The sequence below is a fragment of the Hylobates moloch genome, unplaced genomic scaffold, assembly GCF_009828535.3.
Source record: "Hylobates moloch isolate HMO894 unplaced genomic scaffold, HMol_V3 SCAFFOLD_9, whole genome shotgun sequence".
NCBI classification, from domain to species: Eukaryota; Metazoa; Chordata; class Mammalia; order Primates; family Hylobatidae; genus Hylobates; species Hylobates moloch.
Window position 1 is genome coordinate 34,609,345 of NW_026652284.1, and position 20,500 is coordinate 34,629,844.

Below are 20,500 nucleotides of genomic sequence, written 5' to 3' on the forward strand. Positions count from 1 at the left end.
TATTATTTTTTAATCATTTGAAAAGCTGTAAAAAAAAAAGTATACACATTTTGCTCTATAGAAAATTTTAACATGATGGAAAGTTCTAACTTTCGTTTTATTTTTTGAGACAGAGTTTCGCTCTTGTCACCCAGGCTGGAGTACAATGGTGCAATCTTGGCTCACTGCAACCTTCGCCTCCTGGGTTCAAGCAATTCTCCTGCCTCAGCTTCCCAAGTGGCTGGGAGTACAGGCATGCATCACCATGCCCGGGTAATTTTGTATTTTAGTAGAGACAGGGTTTCACCATGTTGGTCAGGCTGGTTGTAATCTCCTGACCTCACCTCAGGCGATCCACCACCTCAGCCTCCCAAAGTGCTGGGATTAAGGTGTGAGCCACCGCGCCTGGCCGGAAAGTTCTAACTTTCTAATATGTTCTTCACTTACCTTTATAAGTATAATTCTATCAGATATACAGTATGTATATCTGGGTATGGGAAGTGGGGCACAGAGTGAATGGGAGGGATTATGGTGCCAGGGAGTGTAAAAGAACTTTTGATATATATTTGAATTAGTGAAATAATGCTTTTGGTCTCCTTTATTTATTGGTGTTCCAAACAAGAGCCCTTAGCTAAAATGTCCAAACATCACTAAATTATATTAATAACGAGCTAACTTCACGGAACATTTTTTATGTACCTGGGATTATCAGGAACATTTTTATGCTTATTAAGTCATTACATATAAAGTCTCAATTATCACAAACCACCTTATTAAGGTAGATATCAAATTATCTTCTATTTATAGAGGGGCAAACTAAAGCATAGTTAGTATAACTTGAGTAAGGGTCACATGTTTATAAGTGGCAAAGTTAGGACTCAAACTAGATGTTTCTGTAAGTCTGTGCTTTTATCCACTACACCATGCAACTAAACAAAAAGGGAGTAGTTTGAAAAACCTATTCGAAATTTTGAGTGTTTTGTTTTTGTTTTTGTTTTGAGACAGAGTCTCACTCCATCGCCCAGGCTGGACTGCAGTGGCACGATCTCAGCTCACTGCAACCTCTGCATCCCAGGTTCAAGTGATTCTCGTGCCTCAGCCTCCTGAGTAGCTGGGATTACAGGCATGCGCCACCACACCCAGCTAATTATTGTATTTTTAGTAGAGACGGGGTTTCACCATGTTGGCCAGGCTGGTCTCGAACTCCTGACCTCAGGTGATCCACCCACCTTGGCCTCCCAAAGTGCTGGGATTACAGGCCTGAGGCACTATGCCCAGCTGGGTGTTTTCTATTTTAATTTTTTCATATTGTGATTACACTCAACTTTCAACACGTTTATATTCTAAAGCTAATGACATAAAATATTGAAGTATGAAGGCTCTGGACTTGAGTTTGTACCCTCGTTGTGCCACCTACTAAATGGTAAGTACTAACAAGTTATCTCTAGATAGGAACAGTACTCACAGAGTTGTAGGAATTAATAGAGATAATGCATAAGCCATTTTAGTAAAAAATACTAAAAAAGTAGGTTAATACTAACAGGAATGGAAAAGAATAGATGGATTCAAGATGCCAATAGAAGAATTAACCAAACTTGGTAAAATAGCTGGCTAAAGCTGGGTGTGACGTTGCATGCCTGAAGTCCCAGCTACTCAGGAAGCTGAGGGAGGAGGGTCCCTTGAGCTCAGGAGCTAAGAGTCAACAAAGCAAGACCCCATCTCTCTTTAAAACAACAGCAAACGTAAAGTGGCTGGCTAGCGCAATAAGGAAGAAGAGAAAAATCAAATTACTCCAAGGTTTTGACTGAAGATAAGAGAAATTATGGCTATCATATAAGGAAATGCTGGAGAGTAAAGCTCTTTAAAGAAGGTGAGTCTAAGATGACAGAAGTGTATCTAGATGAAACTATGTAGTAGAGTGCTAAGCACTGGCAGGAATATATATTTATTACTAAAAAAGGTCTGTGACTATATCTTTGATCAGGCAGATATGTTTTAATGTTACTAGGATCTATTATCAGTTTTATAAATGAATCCTCTGAGAGCCAATGGTGAATAAAAAGAGCAAAGGACCAAAAATGATGTCAAAGCTGGAAATGACTGGCAAAAAAACAGGCAACGAGAAAGGATGGTTTTATGTGGAGTTTGAAAACCTATCATTAAAGCCCAGGCATGGTGGCTCATGCCTGTAATCCCAGCACTTTGGGAGGCTGAAGCGGGCAGATTACGAGGTCAAGAGATTGAGACCATCCTGGCTAACATGGTGAAACCCCATCTCTACTAAAAATACAAAAATTAGCTGGGCGTGGTGGCACATGTCTGTAGTCCCAGCTACTTGGGAGGCTGAGGCAGGAGAATGGCTTGAACCCGGGAGGCAGAGGTTGCAGTGAGCCGGGATCACGCCACTTTACTCTGGCCTGGTGACAGAGCAAGACTCCGTCTCAAAAAAAAAAAAAAAATTTTTTTTAAAAACATGAAAAACTAAAATGTCAAATAGTTCTTTGGCCGGGCACGGTGGCTCACACCTGTAATCCCAGCACTTTTGGAGGCTAAGGTGGGCAGATCACCTAAGGTTAGGAGTTCGAGACTAGCCTGGCCAACATGGCAAAATCCCGTCTCTACTAAAAATACAAAAAATAACCGGGCATGGTGGTGTGTGCCTGTAATCCCAGCTACTTGGGAGGCTGAGGCAGGAGAATAGCTTGAATGCGGGAGACAAAAGTTGCAATGGGCTGAGGTTGTGCCACTGTACTCCAGCCTGGGAGACAGAGTGAACTCCATCTCTAAAAAAAAAAAAAAAAAAGAAAAAATGAAAAAAGGAAAACCTATCATTTTTATTTAAACTGAAGCATAACCTACACAGAAAAATATACACATAAGTGACAAGCAAATTTTTATATATGTATATACCTTTGTAACCACCACCTAGATCTAGACAGAAAACAGTTTAAGAACTGAGTGAATATCCACGCCTTGCCTGTCTAACCACCACTATTCTAACAATTGCAACCATATATTAGTTGTGCCTTCTGACTTCTATAACTTAACACGGTGAGATTCATTCGTGTTGTTTACGAATTACAGTTCTTTTTCATTGCTGTAAAGTATTTCATTATATTATTGTAACACAATTCATGTACTCATCTGTCTGTTTTTAGCTATTACAAATAAGAGTGCTAAGATAATTCTTACACAAAGATAGCAAGGTACACGTAAATGCTCATTTCTCTTGAGCATTCTCTTGAGTACCCAGGTGTAAAACTGTTAGATCATAGGATATATATAGTTTTAATAGAAACTGCCTAACATGGCCGGGTGCAATGGCTCACGTCTGTAATCCTTACACTTTGGAAAGCTGAGGTGGGAGGATTACTTGAGGTCAGGAGTTCAAGACCAGCCTGGCCAACATGGCGAAACCCTGTCTCTACTAAAAATACAAAAATTAGCCAGGTGTGGTGGTGCATGTCTGCAATCCCAGCTACTCCAGGAGAATTGTCTGAACCCAGGAGGCGGAGGTTGTTGCAGTGAGCGGAGGTCACGCCACTGCACTCCAGCCTGGGTGACACAGTGAGGCTCCGTCTCAAAAAAAAAAAAAGGAAAAGGAAGGAAAGGAGGAAGGAAGGGGAGGGGAGGGAAGGGAAGGAGGGAGGGAAGGGAGGAAGGAAGGGAGGGAGGAGGAGGGAAGGAAGGAAGGAAGGACATTTCCCAAGGTTATTGGACCAATTACACTCCCACAAGTAATTAAGAGAGCTCCAGGTACTCTACATCTTTGTCAGTAATAATTGGTATTGTTAGTACTTTTTTAATTTTAGCAATTCTAGGGTTTTCTTCACATTTGGGGGGTATTTTGATATCTTATTTTGTGAAGTATCTGTTTAAGTCTTTTGCTGTTTTTTTGTTTTGTTTTGTTTTTGAGACGGACTCTTGCTCTGTTGCCCAGGCTGGAGTACAGTGGTGTGATCTCAGCTCACTGCATTCTCCACCTCTTGAGTTCAAGCGATTCTCCCACCTCAGCCTCCCAAGTAGCTGGGACTGCAGGCACATGCCACCATGCCTGGCTAATTTTGGTATTTTTAGTAAAGATGGGGTTTTGCCATGTTGGCCAGGCTGGTCTTGAACTCCTGACCTCAAGTGATCCTCCCGCCTCGGCTTCCCAAAGTGCTGGGATTACAAGTGTGAGCCACCGCGCCTGGCCTTTTGCTCATTTTTTAAAACAGAGTTTATTTATGTATTTACGTATTTATTTTTGAGACAGGGTCTCGCTCTGTCACCCAGGCTGAAATGCAGTGCCAGGATCTTAGCTCACTGCAACCCCCTTCCCAGGTTCAAGCGATTCTCCTGCCTCTTGAGTAGCTGGGATTACAGGCACGCACCACAGCACCCAGCTAATTTTTGTATTTTTAGTAGAGACAAGGCTTCACCATGTTGGCCAGGCTGGTCAGGAACTCCTGGCCTTAAGTGATACACCCCCTCAGCCTCCCAAAGTGCTGGGGTTACAGGCTAAAACAGAGTTTATTTTTTACAGCAGTTTAAATGTACAGCAAAATTGAGTAGAAAGTACAGATTTCTTAATTGGGCAGTCTTCCCACTATCAATATCCCCCACAAGAGTGGTGCATTTATTCCAATGGATGAACCTACAGTGACACATCATCATCTAAAGTCCACAGTTTACCTAACAGTACACTTTCAGTACTGTACATTCTGTGGGTTAAGGAAATGAATAATGATATGTATCCACCATTATTATATCATACGGAATAGTTTCACTGCCCTAAAAATCCTGTGTTCCACCTATTAATTTACCCTCCTTCCCAACCCCTGGCATCTGTGATAGTTTTATTGTCTCCATAGTTTTGCCTTTTCCAGAATGTCATGAAGTTGGAATCACACAGTATATAGCCTTTTCAGAATGGCTTCTTTCACCTAGTAATATGCAAAGGTTCCTCCATGTATTCTCATGGTTGATAGCTCATGTCTTTTTAGTGTAGAATAACATTCCATTTTATGGAGATACCACAGTTTATTCCTTCCCCTGCTGGAGAACACCTTGGTTGCTTCCACATTTTGATAAACTATGAATAAAGCTGCTCTAAACATCTCTGCGCAAGTTTTACTCCTTTTTTAAACAGTGTATTTAGTCAGGGTTCTCCAGAGAGAACCAACAAAATATAGATACATAGAAACAGATTTATTATGAGGGACTGGCTCATGCAATTATGGAGGCTAGAAAGTCCCACAATCTACCGTGTGCAAGCTGGAGGCCAACAGAGCTAATAGTGTTAAATCTCAGTCTGATGAGAAGGCCTGAGGGAGGGCCTGAGGGATATCCCAGCTCAAGCTGAGTACAAATTTGCTCTCTCTTTGTCTTTTATTCTATTCAGGCCCTCAAGGGATTTGTGATGCCTTTATTCAGTCTATATATTCAAATGCTAATCTCTTCCAGAAACACCCTCACAAATACACAGCAGTAGTGATGTTTTACCAGCTATCTGGGCATCCCTCAGACCAGTCTAGTTGATATATAAAATTAACCACCACAGATGGGTTTTGTGTGTGTGTGTGTGTGTGTGTTTTTTTTTTTTTTGAGACAGAGTTTCACTCCTGTTGCCCAGGCTGGAGTACAATGGCACAATCTCAGCTCACCACAACCTCCACCTCCTGGGTTCAAGAGATTCTCCTGCCTCAGCCTCCCAAGTAGCTGGGATTACAGGCATGTGCCACCACGCCTGGCTAATTTTTTGTATTTTTAGTAGAGATGGGGTTTGGCCATGTTGGTCAGGCTGGTCTTGAACTCCCGACCTCAGGTGATCCACCAGCCTCAGCCTCCCAAAGTGCTGGATTACAGGCGTGAGACACCATGCCCGGCCCACAGATGGTTTTTTAAAATTATTATTTGAAAAATCATCCTTATTTGCCAGGAAAAGATGTTTGTTAAGTCTAGGCTAGAGATAAAGAGTACAGAGCACTAGCTAGAAAAAAACAGATGAAATGAGTTAAATCATATAGAGTAAGAAGGGAAGACTGGACAGAAAGCTCAGGAAATATTAATACTTGTAGAACAAACAGAAAAAAATAAAAGACACCTTAAGAGACAATGAATCAGTTTATCTTCAAAGGTTTAGCCTGTTAACTTCCTTGTCCTTTGTTCTCAAACTCAACTTTCTTTTTCTACATGTCTCCTTGCCCCTAGTTACTGTAAACAGCCTACCCCCTTCCTGTCAGATCTAATCAATAACTCACATCTGTTCCCTTGGTTACCTGCACCATTGTTCCCCCGAAACTGCACATCTCACCACTGTACCTCATGTCCCCCTTCCCTTCCATATTTAGAAAAATATTTGCAAGTAGCCAATCGGGTCAGCTCAGATTGTGTGGTCCGACCCCAGCCTATGGGGGAGTGACACAGAGGTAAGGACTATGTGTCAGGGATAAAAAAAATAAAATAAAAAAAAAAAACCTCCTCTCTGTTCGGTGATCTTGATTGTCATCTTTTGTGATCTTGTTTGACACAAGTGGCACCCTTCTGCAGCAGTAAATTGCCTTGCTGAGAAAACTTTTGCCTGGGTGCTGGTTTCACTTTGCAACACCGAGAATTTATTCCTAGAGCATTTTTATATCCAACAGACACAAACCAAAAAAAGATCAAAATAATAGTAGAAAAATAAAAGTGGTATTATCACCAAAAAGGAAAATTTTGAGAAAGATAATGGTCCTCAGAAGGGAGGTGACACAGACGGCGGACTCCTGCTGCTACCCCTTCCTCCAAACTTCTTCACAGTGCTCTCTGGAACTTGTTTGTCTATAAAAATCCCCCAACTCTGTATCTTATCTTCAACAGATTCACTCACTACTGAACTCCCCTGGCTTACTTCCTTCCCTTGATGAAACTTGGCTTCCCTTTAGAATACTGCTTCTCCTACAGCTACAGCCTTCTCAAAGGGTTTCTGCTTGCTTATTCTCTTACACTTTACATCAGTGCTGTTTCCTGTCAACTATTTTTCTAAGCTCTTTTAAAAGCTCTTGCTCCAAAGCAAAACTACCCCAGAGTGCAGACAACATTCTATTTCTTAACCTGGGTGGTCATTGCATGGATATTTGCTTTGTGGCAATTTATTGAGCTATATTTATGTCTGTACTTTCTTTTGTGTTACACTTCAAAATAAATAAGGTTTTTTAAAAAATTGCTAAGAATCAGGCTGCATTTTGTTTTCTAGGTTCCTTATGAATCAATAAAAATGTGTGTGTGTGTGTGCACACATCTGTGTGTATTCAGTTCCTACAAGTGTTATGAAGATGGTATAGGCTTATATTCTAGACTATCTACTCTAGCATAGAGTATAAGAAATAGCAAATTAATTTTGGTTGGCAGCTGGTAGAAGAGAAACCTAGATAAATATTGGAAATAGACTTTCTTTTTCTTCTACCAATACTGTGAAAATGTATAACAGTATGTAGCTTGACTAAAATTTATAGTAGTCAAATTGAAGATAATACAAAATAATGTTGTCTTCAACTAATGTAATATCTGTTTTTGAAGATAGTTATAATAAAAAGTTATCAGCAGTAAATAGTTTCATAATAACTCTGTTAGCAATAATGACAATGTTGTCACTACATTTAAGACGCCAAAAATTTACAAAGTTACAACAGCATAGTGGGGCTTATTTTTAGAAGGTCTTTGAGAACTATTCAAGGAAATGGCCATTTAACTATATTTTCATTATGAGAGATGACTATGACTCATTTTAGAGTTGGGGAAAATAAGATTAATAGAATATTCTTAGTTATGTGGTTGGCATTTTGTTTTCTAGGTTCCTTATGAATCACTGGAATAATGTTTACTATTCTCAGAATACTAAGAGATAAGGCAACACAGATGACAGTCCACATTTTAAGGCCAAATGATGGAAAATAAAAATAAGGACTATGATACTGAATGTTGCCAACACAAAGAAATGATAAATGTTTGAGATGATGGACATGCTAACTACCATGACCTGAGTACTACACATTATATGTATTGCAACATCATGATGTATCCATAAATATGTACAATTATTATGTGTTGAATTAAAAAAGGAATGTGAAGTTATTGTTCTCTCTACCACTCAGAGGAAGACAATCATTACCCAATTAGTGCTTTTTTTTTTTTTTTAGAGACAGAGTCTCACTCTTCTGTCACCCAGGCTGGAGTGCAGTGGCATGATCATCACTCACCACAGCCTCAAACTCCTGGGCTCAAGTGATTCTCCTGCCTTAGCCACCTGAGTAGCTGGGACTACAGGCATGCACTACCATGCCTGGCTATTTTTTTTTAATTTTTTTTAGAGACAAGGTCTCACTATGTTGCCCAGGCTAGCCTCAAACTCCTGAGCTCAGGTAATCCTCCTGCCTCAGCCTCCCAAAGCATTGGCATTAGCCACTGTGCCCAGACCATATAAGTGATTTACTTTGAACCCTGCTATGGTGTGAATATGGTTTGTCCCCACCAAAACAAAAACAAAAACAAAAACTGCTCTAAAAATAAAATCTGGTTTAAAACAAATAAATAGGCTGGGCACAGTTGCTTACACCTGTAATCCCAGCACTTTGGGAGGCCAAGGTGGGTGGATCACATGAGGTCAGGAATTCGAGACCAGCCTGGCCAACATGGTGAAACTCCATCTCTACTAAAAATACAAAATTAGCCAGGTGTGGTGGTGCATGCCTGTAATCCTAGCTACTTGGGAGGCTGAGGCAGGAGAATCACTTGAACTCAGGAGGCGGAGGTTACAGTGAACAGAGATCTCTCCATTGCACTCCAGCCTGGGCAATATGAGTGAAACTCCGTCTAAAAAAAAATAATAGTAAGTAAATAAATAAATGAGGATTATGAACTAAAAAAAAGAACAAAAGTATTCAGTTGAAAGTTACTGTCCTGCAGGTGTGGTGGCTCACATCTATAATCTCAGCACTGTGGGAAGCTGAGGCAGGAGAATCACTTGAGGCCCGCAGTTCAAGACCAGCCTGGGCAACATACTGAAACCCCTTCTCCACAGAAATTTTTTAAAAATTAGCCAGGTAGCCGGGCGTGTTGGATCATACTTATAATCCCAGAACTTTGGGAGGCTGAGGCAGGCGGATCACCTGAGGTCAGGAGTTTGAGACCAGCCTGGCCAACATGGTGAAACCTCGTCTCTACAAAAATACAAAAAATTAGCTAGGCATGACAGCAGGTGCCTGTAATTCCAGCTACTCGGGAGGCTGAGGCGGGAGAATCGCTTGAATCTGGTAGGTGGAGGTTGCAGTGAGCCGAGATCGCGCCATTGCACTCCAGCCTGGGTGACAGAGAAAGATTCCATCTCAAAAAAAAAAAAAAAAAAAAAAAATTAGCCAGGCATGGTGGTAACATGCCTGTAGTCCTACTTACTCAGGAGGCTGAGGCACGAAGATCTCTTGAACTCAGGAGTTTGAGATTACAGTGAGCTATGAGTGTACCATTATACTCCAGCCTGGACAACACAGCAAGACCCTGGCTCTAACAAAAAAATAAAATAAAAATTAAAGAATAAAGTTATTGTCCTTTATTTTGAGACTATGTCCTTCCTATGCTTATGGTATAAACGCTACTTTCCTTTTATGATATAGGGACAGTAGATGAATGTTGTTTGTTTTTGTTTTGTTTTTTTTTTTTTTTTGAGATGGAGTTTCACTCTTGTTGCCCTGGCTGGAGAAAAATGGCGCAATCTTGGCTCACTGCAACCTCTGCCTCCTGGGTTCAAGCGATTCTCCCGCCTCAGCCTCCTGAGTAGCTGGGATTGCAGGCATGTGCCACCATGCTGGCTATAATTTTTTTTTAAATGTCCTTACTTGTCACAATGTTTAGTTGTCAACCCTACATCAACCCACTATTCTACATTTTTTTTTTTTTTAGACAAAGTCTCACTCTGTCACCCAGTGCAATGGCGTGATCTCAGCTCGCTGCAACTTCTGCCTCCTGGGTTCAAGTGATTCTCATGCCTCAGCTTCCCAAGTAGCCAGGATTACAGGCGCGCACCACCATGCCCAGCTAATTTTGTATTTTTAGTAAAGACAGGGTTTCACAATGTTGGCCAGGCTGGTCTCAAACTCCTGACCTCAGGTTATCTACCTGCCTCGGCCTCCCAAAGTGCTGGGATTACAGCCGTTAGCCACTGCACCTGGCCCCTATACTACCTTTTGAAAATTAAACTTTGAAATTCAAGTCCAGGGACCACTGCTATCCTTCACATCAGTCTAGTTGATACTTAAAACACTTTACCATACTATAAAACAAAATATAGTATTCAACCTGTAGGTACAATTTACTGGTAGTAATTTTGAATTAATATTCTATATGGCTCATGCAAAATTAAGTACACTGCTACTCCCAGTACCAGCACAGGATCGACATATGTCATTTTTTCAGTCCACAAGGGAATAAATCTCATGACTTATACCACATCTCTCAACAAAAACAAAAACTAGTGAGATAAGAGGTCCATGAACACAGGCTAATCAAACTTGGTGAAAATTCTTTCAAGCTAATGCAATTTAGATATAAAATTAAACTTTTGAAGGACATTTTTAGATGTTATCTTTATGATTTAAAAGAAGTTAGAGACAGAGATCATATTCATATTTGAACTAAAGGCTGACATTTTCATGTGAGAATCTCTGAAATATAACCCCAGTGATTGACACAGAATATTTTAAGCAGCCACATGCAGATGAATGAAGTACTGAGGCATAAATTTTAAAACAATCTTTTGAAAACACTATTCAAATATCTTAAGTGATCCTGGGCTGGACATCAGTAGAAGCAAATAACGTACTTGGCAGTCAACAATGACTAAAAATGTTGCCCTTAGGCCCAAGGAAGTGATGAAAAATCACTATAAAGTTGATGTTGATAAGTTATGTAATAGTTACTGTCCCCTGCATATTATGTGTATAAAAAATTGCCAGGCCAGGCATGGTGGCTCACACCTGGAATCTCAGCATTTTGGGAGGCTGAGGCAGGAGAACTGTTTGAGCCAGTAGTTCAAGACCACCCTGGGCAACATAACAAGACCCCATCTCTACAAAAAATTAAAAAATTAGCTAGGCACAGTGGTATGCACCTGTAGTCCTAGCTACTCAGGAGGTTGAGGCAGAAGGATCGCTTGAGCCCAGGAATTTGAGGTTACAATGAGCTATTAGTGCACCACTGTACTCCACTCTGGGTGACAGAGTGAAACTGTCTCAAAACACAACACAACACACAAAAAAATTGCTTTAATGGAAGAACTCAGTAAATTATACCTTTCTTCAAAGAGAAAGATGTTTAGTTTTTGAAAGCCAGTAAGAGTATTCACTGAAACATTACTGTGAAAGAGAAAATCCAAAGGCAATCTAAATGACCATCAATAGGGAAATGGTTAAAATAAATTCAATAAATTAAATATGCCCATTCTAAGTTTACAGCCATTAAGACAAAAAAGATAGAGCCATACATGAAACAATTTTCATTAAAAAATGCTGAATGAAAAAAGTTACAAATACATATTAATTCCATTAAAAATAACTAAAAAACAATAAAGTAACAGAAACAGTGGTGAAATAGAGGAAAGATTTGAAAACATACCAAAACTTAACACTTACTATATCTGAGGGCTTGGTGGTGAGACCCTCCACTTTTATTATACACTTATGCGCTCCTGTATTGTTTGTATGTTTTATTTTTCCCCAATAGGATACATGTACTACTTTTGTGATTTTCCTTTTTTTTTTTTTTTTTTTGAGAGGCAAGGTCTCACTCTGTCACCCAGGCTGGAGTGCAATGACACCATCAGAGCTCACTGCAGTCCTAAGCTCCCGGGCTCAAGTGATCCTCCTGCTTCAGCCTCCCAAGTAGCTAAGACTATAGGCATATCATCACATCCAGTTAACTTTATAATTTTTTGTAGAGATGGGGTCTTACTATATTGCCCAGGCTGGTCTCAAACTCCTGGCTTCAAGTGATTCTCCAACCTTAGCCTCCCAAATTGCTGGGATTACAGGTGTGAGCCACCATACCCAGCCTACTTTTGTAATTTTTAAAGACTAGTAACATTTTCTAAATTAAATAACTGAAATTAAAAAGTAAAAACATAAAAATTATTCTAATTTGGACCATCTAAGTAAATAATAAACATTAGCAATATATAAACTTTGGGAACCCTTACAGGCTATACTAGTATTTCTCAACTTCAGACCTTCATACTTGCTTTATGAATTTTGTCATATCTGGATGCTCTTAATGTCTTAATTTAAATTAACTTTTTTTTTCTTTCTTTCTTTCTTTCTTTTTTTTTTTTTATCTTTTTAGACAGAGCCTTGCTCTATTGCCCAGGCTGGAGTGCAGTGGCACGATAACAGCTAACTGCAACCTCCACCTCCTGGGGTCAAGCGATTCTTGGGCCTCAACCTCCCGAGTAGCTGGGATTACAGGTGCAGACCACCATGCCCAGCTAATTTTTGTATTTTTTGTAGAGACGGGGTTTCACCACGCTGGTCAGGCTGGTCTCGAACTGCCTGGTGATCGAGGTGACCCACCCACCTCGGCCTCCCAAAGTGCTGGGATTACAGGCGTGTGCCACTGTGCTCGGTGTTAAATAAACTCATTTTTTAAAAATTAAATAAACTTAGCCTCATGCCAAGCAATAATATTGATGCAATCAAAGTTTGTTCCAGGATATACTTTAAAGTACTTAACTATACATTGTACTCCCTATCTGAGCCAAAACAGACAGAAAAGGATATCTTGACTAAAATAAATACAAAGTTGATTCTTGTTCCACCTAAAATCATCTCTTTAGGAAAGCAGTTTACCCTCCTGCCCATACACATTATACACTTGTCCTTCAGTATCCACAGGGGATTGGTTCCAGGAACCCCATGGATACCAAAATCTGCAGATGCTCAAGTGCCTTATACACAATGGCATGGTAAAAAGTCCTAGCTAGAGCAATCAGGCAAGAGAAAGAAATAAAGGACATCCAAACAGGAAAGGAAGACGTCAAATTATCCTTGTTGAGAGATGATGTAATTTTGTATTTGGAAAAACCTAAAGACTCTACCAAAAAACTATTAGAACTGATAAATTCAGTAAAGTTGCATGATGCAAAGTCAACATCCAAAACTCAGTAGCGTTTCTATATGCCAACAGTGAACAATCTGAAAAACAAATCAAAAAATTAATCCCATTTACAATAGCCACAAATAAAATTAAATACCTAGGAATTAACCAAAGTGAAATCAAAGTGAAGGATATCTACAATGAAAACTCAAAAGAAATTTAAGAGGATCAGGGTGGTGGCTCATGCCTGTAATCCTAGCACCTTGGGAGGCCAAAGCAGGAGGATCACTTGAGCTCAGGAGTTCGAGACCAGCCTGGATAACACAGTGAGATCCACCTCTACAAAAAAACAAAAAATTAAGGGCTAGATATGATGGCTCACACCTGTAATCCCAGCACTTTGGGAGGCGGAGGCAGAGGCAGGAGGATCACTTGAGGCCAGGAGTTCGAGACCAGCCTATATTTTTGTACTAAAAATACAAAATTTGCCAGGTGTGGTAGTGCACACCTGTAATCCCAGCTACTTGGGTGGTTGAGGTACAAGAGTTGCTTGAACCTGGGAGGCAGAGGTTTGAGTGAGATGAGAAAGCACCATTGCACCCCAGACTCCAGCCCGGGTGACAGAGTGGGACTTCGTCTCAAAAAAAAATTAGCCAGGCATGGTGGCGCGTGCCTGTAGTCCCAACTACGTGGGAGGCTGAGGCAGGAGGGCCTCCTGAGCCCATGAGCTGTGATCATGCCGCTGCACTCCAGCCTGGATGATACAGCAAAACCCTGTCTGAAAAAAAAAAGAACTGAAGGGAGCACACACACGGAAAAAATATTCCACGTTCATGAACTGGAAAAGTCAATATTGTTAAAAGGTCCATACCACCCAAAGCAATGTACAGATTCAATGAAATGTCTATCAAAATGTCTATCAAAATATCAATGACATTCTTCACAGAAATAGAAAACATAATCCTAAAATTTATATGGAACCACAAAAGACCCAGGATAGCCAAAGCTATCCGCAGCAAAAAGAAAAAAACTGGACTTCAAATTATATTACAGGGCTATAGTAACCAAGACAGCATGGTCGTAGCATAAAAACAGACACATAGACCAATGGAACAGAGTAGAGAACCCAGAAATCAATCCATATGTCTACAGTAAACTCATTTTTAACAAAGGTGCCAAGAACATACATTGGGAAAAGATAGTCTCTTCAATAAATGGTGCTGGGAAAACTGGATATCCACATACAGAAGAATGAAACTACAACCCATCTCTTGCCATACACAAAAATCAAATCAAAATGGATTAAAGACTTAAATCTAAGACCTCAAACTATGAAACTACTGCAAGAAAACACTGGGGGAAACTCTCCAGGACTTTGGTCTGGGCAATGATTTCTTGAATAGCACCCCACATGGGGTAGTAGGCAATTGAAGCAAAAAAGGACAAATGAGATCACACCAAGTCAAAAAGCTTCTGTATAGCAAACAAAACAATCAACAAAGTGAAGAGACAACCCATAGAACGGAAAAAAAAATTTGCAAACTATTCATCTGACAAGGGATTAATAACCAGAATATACAAGTAGCTCAAACAATTCAACAGGAAAGAAATCGAATAATCTAATTCAAAAATGGGCAAAAGATGTGAATAGACATTTCTCAAAAGAAGACTTACAAATGGCAAATAGGTATATAAAAAAAGTGCTCCAATCATCAGAGAAAAGCAAATCAAAACTACAATGAGATACCATCTCACCCCAGTTAAAATGGCTTATATTCAAAACACAGCCAAGAATGAATGCTGGCAAGGATGTGGAGAAAAGGGATCCTCATACCCTGTTGGTGGGACTGTAAATTTGCACAACCACTATAGAGAATGGTTTGGAGGTTCCTCAAAAAACTAAAAATAGAGCTACCATATGACTTGTCAATCTCACTGGTAGGTACAGACCCAAAAGAAAGGAAATCAGTATATTGAAGCAATATCGCACTGCCATGTTTGTTGCAGAGCTATTCACAACAGCCCGGATTTGGAGGCAACTAAATAAATGTCTATCAACAGACAAATGGATAAAGAAAATGTGATACATATACATAATGGAGTACTATTCAGCCATTAAGAAGAATAGGATCCTGTCATTTGAAAATAACATGAATGGAACTGGAGGATATTATGTTAAGTGAAATAAGCCAGGCAGAAAAAGACAAACTTCACATATTCTCACTTATTATGGGACCTAAAAATTAAAACAACTTAACTCATGCAGGTAAGAGTATAAGGATGGTTGGCTGGGCACAGTGGCTCACACCTGTAATCCCAGCACTTTGGGAGGCCAAGGAAGGTGGATCACAAGGTCAGGAGTTCAACATCAGCCTGGGCCAAAATGGTGAAACCCCGTCTCTACTAAAAATACAAAAAATTAGCTGGGCATGATGGTGGGCGCCTGTAATCCCAGCTACTCGGGAGGCTGAGGCAGAGAATTGCTTGAACCTGGGAGGTGGAGGTTGCAGAGTGAAACTCTGTCTCAAAAAAAAAAAAAAAGAGTATAAGGATGGTTACCAGCAGTCTGGCCAAAATGGCATAGCCTTGTCTCTACTAAAAATACAAAAATTAGGCTGGGCATGGTGGCTCACAGCTGTAATCTCAGCAGTTTGAGAGGCTGAGGCAGGCACATCACCTGAGGTAGGGAGTTCGAGACCAGTCTGGCCAACGTAGTGAAACCCCATCTCTACTAAAAATACAAAAATTAGCCAGGGGTGGTGGTGGGTGCCTGTAACCCCAGCTACTTGGGAGGCTGAGGCGGGAGAATCGCTTGAACCCAGGAGGCAGAGGTGGCAGTGAGCCGAGATCACGCCACTGCACTCCAGCCTGGGTGACAGAGCGAGATTCCATCTCAAAAACAAAACAAAAAACCCAAAAGGATGGTTATCAGGTGCTGCAAAGGACAGTGTGGGGGGTGGGGGGAGATGGAGTAGGGATGGTTAATGCGTACAAAAATACAGTTAGAATGAATAAGACCTAGAATTTGATAGCATCACAGGATGACTATAGTCAACAATAACTTATTGTACATAAAAAAATAACTAGGCCGGGCACGGTGGCTCACGCTTGTAATCCCAGCACTTTGGGAGGCCGAGGCGGGTGGATCACGAGGTCAGGAGATCGAGACCACGGTGAAACCCCGTCTCTACTAAAAATACAAAAAAATTAGCCGGGCGTGGTGGCAGGCGCCTGTAGTCCCAGCTACTCGTAGAGGCTGAGGCAGGAGAATGGCTTGAACCCGGGAGGCGGAGCTTGCAGTGAGCCGAGATCACACCACTGCACTCCAGCCTGGGCGACAGAGCGAGACTCCGTCTCAAAAAAAAAAACAAACAAAAAAAAACTAAAAGTATAATTGGATTGTTTGTAACACAAAGAAAGGATAAATACTTGAGGTGGATACCCCATTTACCCTGATGTGATTATTACACACTATATGCCTGTATTAAAATATCTCACGTACCCCATAAATACATATACCTATTATGTACCCACAAAAATAAAAATAAAGATAAAATGGGCCGGGCACGGTGGCTCACGCCTGTAATCCCAGCACTTTGGGAGGCTGAGGCAGTGGATCACCTGAGGTCAGGAGTTCAAGACAGCCTGACCAACATGGTGAAACCCTGTCTCTCCTAAAAATACAAAAAATTAGCAGGTCATGGTGGCGGGGTCCTGTAATCCCGGCTACTCGGGAGGCTGAAGCAGGAGAATCACTTGAACCCGGGAGGTGGAGGTTGCAGTGAGCCGAGATTGTGCCATTGCACTCCAGCCTGGGAAACAAGAGCAAAACTCCATCTCAAAAAAAAAGAAAGACAAAATGATAATAGTATTTCCATATAACCTATACACATCCTCCCATATACTTGAAGTCATCTGTAGATTACTTATAATACCTAATATAATGGAAACAGGTGTCTATTGTATTGTTTTATTTGTATTGTTTGTTGTTGTCATATTGTTATTTTATTATTGTTTCTTCAAATATTTTCTATCTGCGGATACAGAACCTATGAATCCAGAAGGCCGACTGTATATCAAATCAGTATTTACTTGTATATAAGAAATCCATTTCAAAAAGTAACTAAGGGAGGGAGGTGAAAAAAATTAATAAAATATCTTAGAGCTATGATAGCATCACTGCACTCCAACCTGGCAACAAAGAAAGACTGTCCCTGAAAAAAAATCTTAAAGGTTTAAAAAGATCTTAGTTATACTGCTTTATATATATTTATATGTACATTACAATGTATGTTTTTTCAATCATGGAAACTTAATTTAACTTTCCTGTTTAACTTGTCTGACTGTTTACATTTTAACCGCAACCAACTCACACTAGTTAACTCCAGTTATATAAATTATATGTTAAATGATATTACCCGGTGGAGTCGGAGCAGAAAAAAATTTGTTTAATGATATCAAATATTTATGCAAAACAATTTATTTGGTAAAAATGACTTGCAGATTGACTGGTTGACAATAATTTCAGTATCATAAATGAAGGAATTGTTTCAGAGGTGGAATGTTCTGTTCCCTAAAACAGCAGCCCTGAGTGCTCTCCCAGCTGACATATTTTTCATTTTACTAGCCACTCTGAAGATTTTGAGAAAAGCCACGTAATTGAGAAACCTATTTGCAACTTAATATAACAAATGATTTATATCCCTAATGAATATAAAGCGCTTGCAAATAAAGAAACAAATGGGCCGGGCATAGTGGCTCACCCCTGTAATCCCAGCACTTTGGGAGGCCGAGGAGGGCGGATCACGAGGTCAGGAGATAGAGACCATCCTGGCTAACACGGTGAAACCCCGTCTCTACTAAAAAAACAGAAAAAATTAGCCGGGTGTGGTGGCGGGCACCTGTAGTCCCAGCTACTCGGGAGGCTGAGGCAGGAGAATGGAATGGCGTAAACCCGGGAGGCAGAGCTTGCGGTGAGCCAAGATTGCACCACTGCACTCCAGTCTGGGTGACAGAGCCAGACTCCATCTCAAAACAAACAAACAAACAAATAAAGAAACAAATGATCAAAAGCCCAATGGAAAAATAGGCATAGTACGTGAGTAGGCATTTTATAAGTAGAAATACAAATAGAAAATAAAATGTGAAAAATGTCCAACAGTAATCAAATAAATGTTAACTAAAACTGTTATCACCTTTTCCCCATCAATGGTGGTTATCTTTAAAGGGTAGGATTATAGTGAGTTTTTTTTTGTTGCTTATCTCAATTGTGTAATTTCTATCAACAGTATCTAATAAATATATAAAAGAATAGTTCAGTAGCTGGGCAGTGATTACCACTTCAAAGAACAGTGATACAGTAAAAACTCATCACCAACTCATCACCAGGATGGCCCAAGAAAACAAAGCCGTGGAAAATGAAGTGTATCATCACTTCAAAACCTACTACAGGCTGGGCATGGTGGCTCACACCTATAATCCCAGCACTTTGGGAGGCTGAGGCAGTTGGATCAACTAAAGTCAGGAGTTCAAGACCAGCCTGGCCAACATGGTGAAACTCTGTCTCTACTAAAAATACAAATTAGCTGGGCGTGGTGGCCTACGCCTATAATCCCAGCTACTCGGGAGGCTGAGGCAGGAGAATCGCTTGAACCCGGGAGGGAGAGGTTACAGTGAGCCGAGATCGCGCCACTGCACTGCAGCCTGGGCAACAAGAGTGAAACTCCATCTCAAAAAAACCAGAAACAAAAACAAAAAAATCCTACTATATATCATACTCTTTTCTCTGTTTCAGGCTGTATTCTCTGTCTGGTCCTTTCCTCATATCCATAAATCTGCCAGTTCTCCACGTCTAATTCCTTTATATTTATCAGGTCAATCCACTGCTAATCCTTTCACATGACTGGTAAAGCCACCTTTGACAGTACCAGCTATCTTCCCGTATCTATATTCCTGTAAGATGACTTTGATCATGTCACTTCTTCGCTCATTAAGTTTAAACTCTTTAAGTGGCACTCAAGTTCCTTCACAAAGGATTCTGACCTGACTTCTGGACTTCTGAATTACTCCTATCCAGCAGGATTCTTAAACTCCAAGCTAATAGGCCTTCTCTGCTGTCCTTTGAATAAGTAGAGGAGGCCCAGCTGTTTCTATCTCATTCCTTATTCATGTAACACTATTTGGATTAAGATGCTGTCTTAGTAGTTTAAGATTGGGAGGATGAAGGATATAGATGAAATATTTAGTATTAATATCCAATATATGCTCTGTGCTAAAGGAGTGGTAGAGATTATTCATTGATGTATATTTTCCTTTTCCCTTTAACTGGTCACATGTTAAAGAATAAAATGTTTATTTTACTTTTATTTTTTAAATACAGTGCCACACTATATTGTCCAGTCTGATCAATATTGTTTGTATTTGTGTAAATTTTCAGGCTTTTTTTTTCCATTACTGATTTGTGGCTTAACACAATTTTCCACAGCAGTTCCATTTATTCCACAACTCTTAGGACATTCAGTTACAGTTAAAAGAGCAAGAACTTTGCAATGACAAAGGCCAAGATTAGCATTCTGAATTCTACCCCCCACCTCCATCCTTTCAGCAGTGTGACTTTAGGTAAATTGTGACCTCTCCAAATTTCTTTCCCCTACCGCTAACATGGGGATAATAATACCTACTTCATAGGGTTATTGTAAAAATTAAATGAGTAGGTGGAAACAACTTCACAGTCCTTCATACATACTAAGAACTCGACAAATAGAAATTATCAATACAATTATTACTATTCAAAAGCAAGAGCACTACTGTCTAGATTATCTGGTAACTCTGATTTTGAAAACCTGAGCACAAGATAATGAAACTGCACTGTAGCAGTTACCTAAATTCTGGTAGAACAAACTAAATGAGCATTGTCTACACTTTAATATGTCCCTTATTTTACTTGACCCCTCTAGAAAGCAAATTACTATACGTATGATTATTCATCATGACAGAGGCATAGAAATATGTAAAATAATTGAAATGATATAATGTCTGGGATTTGCTCCAAAATAACCCAGGATAGCCGGGTGCGGTGACTCCCGCCTGTAATCCCAACACTTTGGGAGGCCAAGGAGGGAGGATCGCTTAAGCCCAGGAGTTCAAAGATAGCCTGAGCAACATAAGGAGACCCCATCTCTACAAAGGAGGAAAAAAAAAAAAAAGTTAGCCAGGCGTGATTACGCCTGCCTGTAGTCCCAGCTAGTGGGGAGGCTGGGGCGTAAGGATCGCTGGGGCCCAGGAGGTGGAGACTGCAGTGGGTCGAGATCCCGCCACTGAACTCCAGCCTGGGTGGCAGAGACCCTGTCTCAAAAACGCAAAATAACCCGGATTAGGGGAGCAAGACTGCCCACGTATTGATAATTACTGAAACCCGGTAATG

General features: G+C 40.4%; 1 protein-coding gene across 13 annotated transcripts in view; it reads right to left on the reverse strand.

Moving 5' to 3' along the window:
- The window catches only part of MTFR1 (mitochondrial fission regulator 1), a 182,761-nt gene that overhangs the window by 160,630 nt on the left and 1,631 nt on the right, over positions 1–20,500 (reverse strand). Inside the window, exon 1 of one of the 13 annotated variants that reach the window (XM_058444261.1) lies at positions 9,391–9,482. The exons of the other annotated variants lie outside the window; for them this stretch is intronic. The gene's annotated coding sequence lies outside the window, so the exon portion shown is untranslated. Of the gene's footprint in view, positions 1–9,390; positions 9,483–20,500 lie in introns of those variants that run through there. 13 annotated transcript variants of the gene reach the window in all.